This window comes from Nicotiana tabacum, chromosome 21, assembly GCF_000715075.1.
Source record: "Nicotiana tabacum cultivar K326 chromosome 21, ASM71507v2, whole genome shotgun sequence".
NCBI classification, from domain to species: Eukaryota; Viridiplantae; Streptophyta; class Magnoliopsida; order Solanales; family Solanaceae; genus Nicotiana; species Nicotiana tabacum.
Window position 1 is genome coordinate 95,035,886 of NC_134100.1, and position 9,192 is coordinate 95,045,077.

At 39.0% G+C, this 9,192-nt stretch overlaps 1 pseudogene; it reads left to right on the forward strand.

The window, feature by feature from the left end:
- Positions 1-8,679, forward strand: part of LOC142175092 (early nodulin-93-like) — a 48,885-nt pseudogene extending 40,206 nt beyond the window's left edge.
- The last annotated feature ends 513 nt before the right edge of the window (positions 8,680-9,192 follow it).

The following is a 9,192-nucleotide window of genomic DNA, read 5'->3' on the forward strand; positions in this document are numbered from 1 at the left end:
CACCTCAAAATAGTAAAATGATACAAAAATCCCGGGTTTCACACCCTCAGGACTAGATTTACAATCGTTACCTACCTCAAACCGGTCAAATCTCTACCCCGCGATGCTCTTGCCTCTCGACTCGGCCTCCAAATTCTCCGAATCTATTCACAATCAGTACAATACCATCAATATACGCTAATGGAATGAATTCCATAAGAAAAACTATCAAATTAGACCAAAATCCTGAAATTGGCTTAAACCCTCCCCCCGAGTCCACGTCTCGAAATCCAATAAAATTTACAGAACTAGAAAACACATTCACTCACGAGTCAAACCATACCAAATTTGTCAAAATCTGACTTCGAATCGACATTCAACTCTCAAAACCCATTTTATGAAGTTTCTACTATTTTCCCCAATTTTCCACCCCAAAGTACTAATCAAATGATGGAATCAGTGATATATTCATGTACATTAACCAAATCCGAGTTAGAATCACTTACCTCGATGAATTTCTTGAAAAACATTCAAAACATTGCCACAAACCGAGCTCCCTAGGTCCAAAATGTGAAATAATGCCCTAAATCCCGTTTATATAGTGCACTCTTTGATCTCCATTACGCTGACCGCGCAAATCCAGGCGCGGCCACGAAAAACCAACCCCCGCGGTCACGAACAAGTAGCGCTATCCGCGCTTCTGGTGGCTGTAGTGACATGCTTTAGTATTTTGGCACTAACTTTCTCTACAGATGTCCAAATGATTACGTCTTTACTTTTCTGGAAACTAGACACGAAGGGCTACAACCTTTTTTTTGAATCATCTCCAAATTCCTTGTAGATCAAACGATATAGGCTTCTGAAGTCGGACCAGCGAATCTGCAGATCTGCCCTGGAGCGCCTCCGCGACCAAATTTACGCGGTCCGCGCCCCTCCTCCGCCCTCAAAGGAATTTTTCCGCCCTCAGCGGACTTTTTGCCACCCTCAGTGAAATTTAAGCGCCAGAACCATGCCTCATTTCCGGTAATGCCCGGACTCACTCAAAACTCACCCGAAACACACCCGAGGCCTCCGGAACCTCAACCAAAAATACCTACAAGTCATATATCAACATACAAACTTAGTCGAACCTTCGAATCACTTAAAACAACGTTGAAACACCAAATTACCCTCGGATTCAATCCTAAGAACTTCTAAGTTTCCAAATTTGACATCCGATGCTGAAACCAACCAAACCTCAAATTTTGCACATACGTCACAAATGACACTACGAACCTACTCCAACTTCCGAAATTGCATTCTGACCTCGATATCAAATTTTCCACTGCCGACTGAAAATCGCCAAATTTTCAATTTTGCCAATTCAAACCTAATTTTACCACAAACCTCCAAATCACATTCTTGACCCACTTATATGTCAAAAATCATCTAACGGAGCTAACGAAACCATCAAAATTCAAATCCGAGATCGATTACTCAATAGTCAAAAATTTGGTCAAACCTTTCATATTTAAAGCTCCTAGTTGAATATCATTTCCCCATATCAATCTCGAATAACCTGAAAATGAAAATCGATGACTCACATAAGTTATAATACATCATACGGGGCTTCCCATGCCCGCAAATCATCGAGCGAAGTGCAAATGCTCAAAACGACTGGTCGGGTCATTACATCCTCCCCCACTTCAACATACGTTCGTCCTCGAACGTGCCCAGAGTTGTTCCAAAAACCATCAAAATCGTCGTGTAATCTTACCATACACATACCCGGGGGTGATCCCACATCACCCTATCCCATACCGTATAAGTCTGAACAAGCTGTACCCAACCAGAGCCATAACTCAAGATGAAATCACATGATATCTCACATAACTCAAACACTTGTAGCGATAATTTATGATCACAGTGGCTGCTTAGAACAACCCAATTCCGGTAATAAACCTATTATCAAACAGAGATCCGTTCAAACACCTTCATATACTGCCAATGATGAAAGAAACATACAGGAACCCATAACCATTCGTCGCATCAACAAGTGGTGGAACTCCCTCCCCTTCGATAGGAACTATAGCAAAATTTCTAAGCCGATCAGCATCAACATCCTCCCAAATATACCGCAATCAGATCAGATAGCACCCATTATAGGTCTGATGACCTCATTTCATCCATCACAACTACTCTGGTTACATACCACATCAATACAATCTAAAGCCATAACCTGTGCAATCCATGCACCAATATGCAACAAGCCAAGTGTACTCAAACAAAGAAAATTACCCAAGTGAGAGAACCGTCCCGCAAGCTCAACAAATACCGCCACAACGTGATGCTAACAACCCATCTCGCACCGTAGCACCATAACACATGAAATCTAACACAAGGATCATATCCCCACATGACTTTGTTGCAATGTGCGACCCCATCCAAACATTGTTCCTCATGAAATTCCTCAAGTCGCAATGCTCAAAATCAATCACCACGCAAAATTCGATATCCAGTACTCAAAGTGCATTACCATAACCACAGAGAAACAGACGGTACGATGCCACACGAAACCCGAAAGAACATAACCAATACGCCTCAATCATGCAATACTCAATTACTCATCTCACTCAGATTCCACTATGAGACCACAATAGAACCACACCATGTGTGCCTAAAACCAACGGATCATAACTCCTCGTAGCATGGAAAAGTATCTCATAACACAAATAAGCCCAACAACTACTAAATCACAACACACACTAACCTCTGACTAACCTTGGCAATGTCTCCATAGCTCATAACTATGAAATTATCTACTCATTAGAGTTCCCAGTCTCCAAATCCATAGAGCACACGAACCACCATATTTGATTCCACCTCCACCGCCCGAATGCCTAACACCTCTCTCGCACACAATTATCCCATGAGAAATACTTTAAAAATTCTTCTGTGCCACCTGGCAAAAAATTGAATATCAGCAGTCGATCAACCGGGAGAGTGCCACAATACCAGCGAAGTACCCATAAATCAAAACACACTGCCCCTTTTGAAATGTACACTCTCATCACGCCACTCCAAATAGTAATATCATTTACCTAGTCATCCGAAACTGTCCATGCTGCCTAAGAATTTATGTCCTTCCCTTCAAAACTGAACTGTGACCTTATACATGTAAATTCTATTCCCGCACAACACACCACATCTATTATGCCATCATGTAACAAGCATAAGAATTCCATTATGAACTCTGAGTCACTAGCAAATTACATACCTTATTAGTCAGAAACCTCTTTCTTGCTTCTTTCTAGGAGGAAATCATAACACACAACACGTTCCATACACCGGTAGAAAATATCCGGTTCGAACCATGGTAGAAACCATCATGAACACTTTGAAATCCATTTTATGAAGTTTCTACTATTTCCCCCAATTTTCACCCCAAAGTACTAATCAAATGATGGAATAAGTGATATATTCATGTACATTAACCAAATCCGAGTTAGAATCACTTACCCCGATAAATTTCTTGAAAAACACTCGAAATATCGCCACAAACCGAGATCCCTAGGTCCAAAATGTGAAATAATGCCCTAAATCCCATTTATATAGTGCATTCTCTGATCTCCACTACGCTGACCGTGAAAATCCAGGTGCGGCCGCGAAAATCCAACCCCCGCGGTCGCGAAAAAGTAGCGTTGTCCGCGCTTCTGGTGGCTGTAGTGACAGGCTTTAGTATTTTGGCCATACCTTTCTCTACAAATGTCAAAATGATGACTTTTTTAACTTTATGGAAACTAGACACGAAGGGCTACAACTTTTGTTTTTGAATCATCTCCACATTCCTTGTAGATAAAATAATATAGGCTTCTGAAGTCGGACCAGTGAATCTGCAGATGTACCCTAGAACGCCTCTGCAACCAAATTTACGCGGTTCGTGCCCCCTCCTCCGCCCTCAGCAGAATTTTGCCTCCCTCAGCAGAATTTTTCCGCCCTCAGTGGAATTTTTGCCACCCTCAGCGAAATCGTTTCCACCCTCAGCGAAATTTAAGCACCAGAACCATGCCTCAGTTCCGGTAATGCCCGGACTCGCTCAAAACTCACCCGAAACACACCTGAGGCCTCCAGAACCTCAATCAAAAATACCCACAAGTCATATATCAACATACAAACTTAGTCGAACCTTCGAATCACTCAAAATAACATCAAAACACCAAATTTCCCTCGGATTCAAACCTAAGAACTTCTAAATTTTCAAATTCGGCATCCGATGCTGAAACAAATCAAACCACGTACGAATGACCTCAAATTTTGCAAACACTTCACAAATGACACTACGAACCTACTCCAACTTTCGGAATTCCATTCCGACCCCGATATCAAATTTTCCACTGCTGACCGAAAATTGCTAAATTTCCAATTTCGCCAATTCAAGCCTAATTCTACCACGAACCTCCAAATCACATTCCGGACGTACACCTAAGTCCAAAATCACCCAACGGAGCTAACGGAACCATCAGAATTCAAATCTGAGATCGATTACTCAATAGTCAAAAATTTGGTCAAACCTTTCATATTTAAAGCTCCTAGTTGAATATCATTTCCCCATATCAATCTCGAATAACCTGAAAATAAAAATCGATGACTCACATAAGTCACAATACATCATACGGGGCTGCCCATGCCCGCAAACTACCGAGAGAAGTGAAAATACTCAAAACGACTGGTCGACTCGTTACAAATACTTCATAGCAGTGGTCTAGAAAATATTGTGGGTCCTCAGAAGGTGTACCACTGAAATGGATTGTAAATAGCTTGGTAAACTTGTCCAACCTCAATAAAGCCTCATAAAGACAAACCGGCCTCTGCTGCAATAACTGGTTGAACTACTTTAGTTGGATGGGCTACTGGAGCCTGATACTGGGGAGTTGTCTGCTCCGGAGCGAGAGTAGTAGGAGTTTATGCTCCTCCCCCAACCTGTGAGACGACTGGTGCCACTGGAAACGTATCATTTTGGGCCACACCCTCCATACGACTCAACAAACGGACTAGAGCGTCCTGAAGTACTGAAGTAGCTATGAATCCTTCCGAAACCTGAACTGGTCCAACAGGTACCGTCTGAGATGGAACCTCCAATTCTAAATCCACCTGAGGTTCTACAATAGGTGCTGCCGCTCAAGCTCTAGATTGAGCTATGCCTCTACCTCTACCTCGGCCTCTGGCGCGACCTCGGCCTCTACCCCTAGTTGTAACTGTCACTGGGGGCTCTGACTCCTGTCCGGCTGTAGACGCAGTGTGTGTTCTCATCATCTGCAAGATGACGAGAATAGAAGAGTTCAATCGTCAATGATAGAACAAAATTGCACGACAGAGTAGAATAAAAGTGAAATTGTTCCTAAACTCCATAGCCTCTGGAAGATAAGTACAGACATCTCCGTACCGATTCTTTAGACTCTACTAAGCTTGCTCGTGACTCATGAGACCTATGTAACCTATTGCTCTGTTACTAATATGTCACGACCTGAAATTTCCATCATCGGTATCATGATGGTTCCTAATATTTCACGTGCTAGGCAAGCCAACGTTAGAATAATTTTAACTATTTTTTTTAATTTTAACAATTTAATTTAATTAATAATAAAGAAACTAATAACTGGAATAAAATCTGAAATAAAGTGAGTAAACTATAATAATAGCGATGTCTAAATACCATCCCAGAACTGGTGTCACAAGTGCATGAGCTACTAGAATAATTCAAATAAGGTTCTGAATGAAAATAAAGTTGTCTGATGGAAATACACAGCTAAAATAAAGTAGATGGGGATTTCAGAGATGCGAACGCCGTGCTTCCATGCTTCAAGTCTCCTATGGATAGCTGAATCCGAACAAATCTATTGTATGCCGCTGGGACCAATTCCGATATCTGCACAAGAAATGTAGAGTGTAGTATGAGTACAACCGACCCCCATGTACATAGTAAGTGCCGAGCCTATCCTCGATAAAGTAGTGACGAGGCTAAGGCAGATTACTTACATTAACCTGTACGCAATAATAATAATAACAACAATATATGGGAACAATAATAGAAATTAAACTGGTAAATCATATCAAAAATCAAGCCAACTTGGCAGTCATAATCAATTATTACTTAAATCACTTTTCGTTGCGGCGTGCAACCTGATCCCACAATATATTCATATTCAATTCCGTTGCTGCGTGGAACTCGAACCCACAATATATTCATTTTCATTTAATGCTATTGCGGCATGCAACGATCCTCAATATATCTTTTCAATCAATTCTGTTGCGGCGTACAACCCGCTCCTCCAATATATTCACATTCAATCAATTCAGTTGTGGCATGTAACCTGCTCCTCCAATATATTCACTTTCATTTCTGTTGCGGCGTGCAACTCGCTCCTCAGTAATATAATTTGCCAATTCTTATAAAATAAATTATTTCAATAAATACAATAATTAATATAAAATTGTAAGACAACAAGCATATAATAATTATGATTTATTTAGAAACAAGTGATGACAAGTAGCAATTAATTGTGGAAATTAAGGAGGAAATAGGCAAATTAATATTTAGTATGCTAAATGTCAAGTAACAATTAAGTCACATAAATCAAATAAGCATGTAGCAAATATAGCATGGATTCAAGGCATAATATTGAGCAAGGAATATGAGAGAAATAATTAATATAATAATTAATTCATAATTTAAAATAATTTATGATTTTCAGATAAATATGCAAACAATAAATTTGACGACGTATAGGCACTCGTCACCTCGTCTATACGTCGTTACACATGAAATTCACGTAACAATAATTCAAGGGTTCTATTCCCTCATGTCAAAGTTAACCATGACACTTACCTCGCTTCGCAACCAAATTCAAGATTCCAATAAACCTTTGCCTCGCGAATTGATGTCCGAAAGCTTCAAATCCAACTCAAACTCGTGAAAATGACTCTGAAATTGCCCAAGCCGAGGTCTAAAACTCTAAAAATGAACACAAATGTTGGACTCCGGACATATATATTCTATCTAGGCAAGTCGCATATGTGAGATGCGACTTGTCTCAAAATTTCCAAGCCAAATATTGCAGTACCAACCTTCAGTCAATCGATCATAACTTTCTGTACAAATGTCCAAATGATGAATGATTTATCTTTATGAAAACTAGAATCAAATGGCTACAACTTTCATATTTTTATCATCTCCAAATTCCTTATAGATTGAGAGATATAAGCTTCCAAAATCAGCCTTGTGCATCAGAAATTTCTGGCAATGCACACTGCTAGGCAAACAAAAACTGCATTACCATCTTTTAGTCAATGGATCATAACTTTCCATACAAATATCAAAATGGTGAATGGTTTATCTTTATGGAAACTAGAATAAAAGGTCTACAACTTTTATGTTTTGATAATTTCTAGATTCTTTATTTATTGCGAGATATAAGCTTCTAAAGTTAGCTATGCGCATCAGAAATTTAGCACGCTACTGTCAAAAACCAGCAGTTAAAAATGACCTAAAAATGGTCCGAAACCACTCCAAAAGTCATCCGAGCCCCTCGGGACCCCGTCCGAACACATCAACAAGTCTCAAAACATATTATGGATCTACCCGAGGTCTCAAGTCACACATAACAACGGGGAAACTACAAATTGCGCGTCAATTCAGACTTATGAGTTTATGAAATTTTCAATTCTATAACTCGCGGCGAAACATGCCAAATCAATTCGGAATAACTCAAATTTTGTATGCAAGTCATAAATGACATAATGGAGCCGTTTCAATTTCCAGAATTGAATTCCGAACCCAATATCAATAAAGTCAACTCCTAGTAAAACTTTTCAAAAATATTCTATTTTTCAACTTTCGCCAAAATGCGCCGAATTATCCTACTGACTTCCAAATCCAAATCCGAACATGCGGCTAAGTCCGAAATTACCATATAAAACTATTTGAATCATCAAAATTCTATTCCGGGGGTCGTTTGTTCAAAAGTCAAATCTCCGGTCAAACTTTAGAAATTCAAGCTTTATAAAATCAAACCTTTTATCTTTTTCAAAAACTAACGGAATACATGCCTACGTACCTCGGAATAACTTCAAATTTTGTACATAAGTCAAAAATATTATTACGAAGTTGATCGAACTCTCGGAATCTAAATCGGGACCCGATATCAACAAAAACTCAATTATGACCAAATTTAGAAAATTCTTAAACCTTTAAATTTCTAGTTTCCGTTAAATGCAGATAATTTGAGTTAGGGACCTTCGAATTCGATTCCGGGCATACGTCCAAGTACCAAATCACGATACGGACCTACCAGAACTGTCAAAATACCGATCCGGATCCGTTCGCTCAAAACGTTAACCGAAGTCAACTTGATTGAGTTTTAAAGCTATATTTCACATTTTAATCAATTATTTCATATAAAAACTTTCCAAAAAAATTTACGGACTGCGCACACAAGTCGAGGAATGCTGAATAGTGATTTTTAAGGTTTCAGAACACAGAAATGAATATTTAAAATTAAGATGACATATTGGGTCATCACACATTGTATCTATAGCTGTTGGAATGACATATTTTATTGTAGCAGACAAGACTATTCTTGCTACTGCTAGGCAAAACTCCTTCAAACAGGGCAACAATTAAATCACTAATTTAACTTTTTAAGTATTAATTTTAGCACTAAATCTTATTTCATATCAACATTACTGTAATTCCTAGCTTAAGTAAAAATGCACGTGATTGATGAGAGAGGTTGGCTCAATTGACAAAACGCCTCTACGTATAATCAGTAGGTTAGAAGTTCGAGTCACGTGAACTCAGAGAGTGAATCAAAATCACATCAAAATGTGATTCTATTTATGTAATAGCACCATCTACATTTTGCTGTGAATATAATAAAATTTGTTTATCTTAAACAACATTATCTATTTTTTTGCCAATCCTATAAGTTAAATCAAATAAAGTGATCAACTGGTTTTGATGACTTTCCAATTTGAGAATCAAGTAATGAGATTTTAAGGCTGAAGTGATAATTCATATCAAAGTAAATCATTTTTTACCTACTCGAATCAAATCAGAGCAGTTACATTTGGGAAAATTCTAGCTAAAATTTACTGTCAGCAACAAGATAATGTTAGGACTAGCATGTGGGCCAGGCTGGGCCCTAAACGGGCTAAGTGGGCCGGTCCAAACGGTAT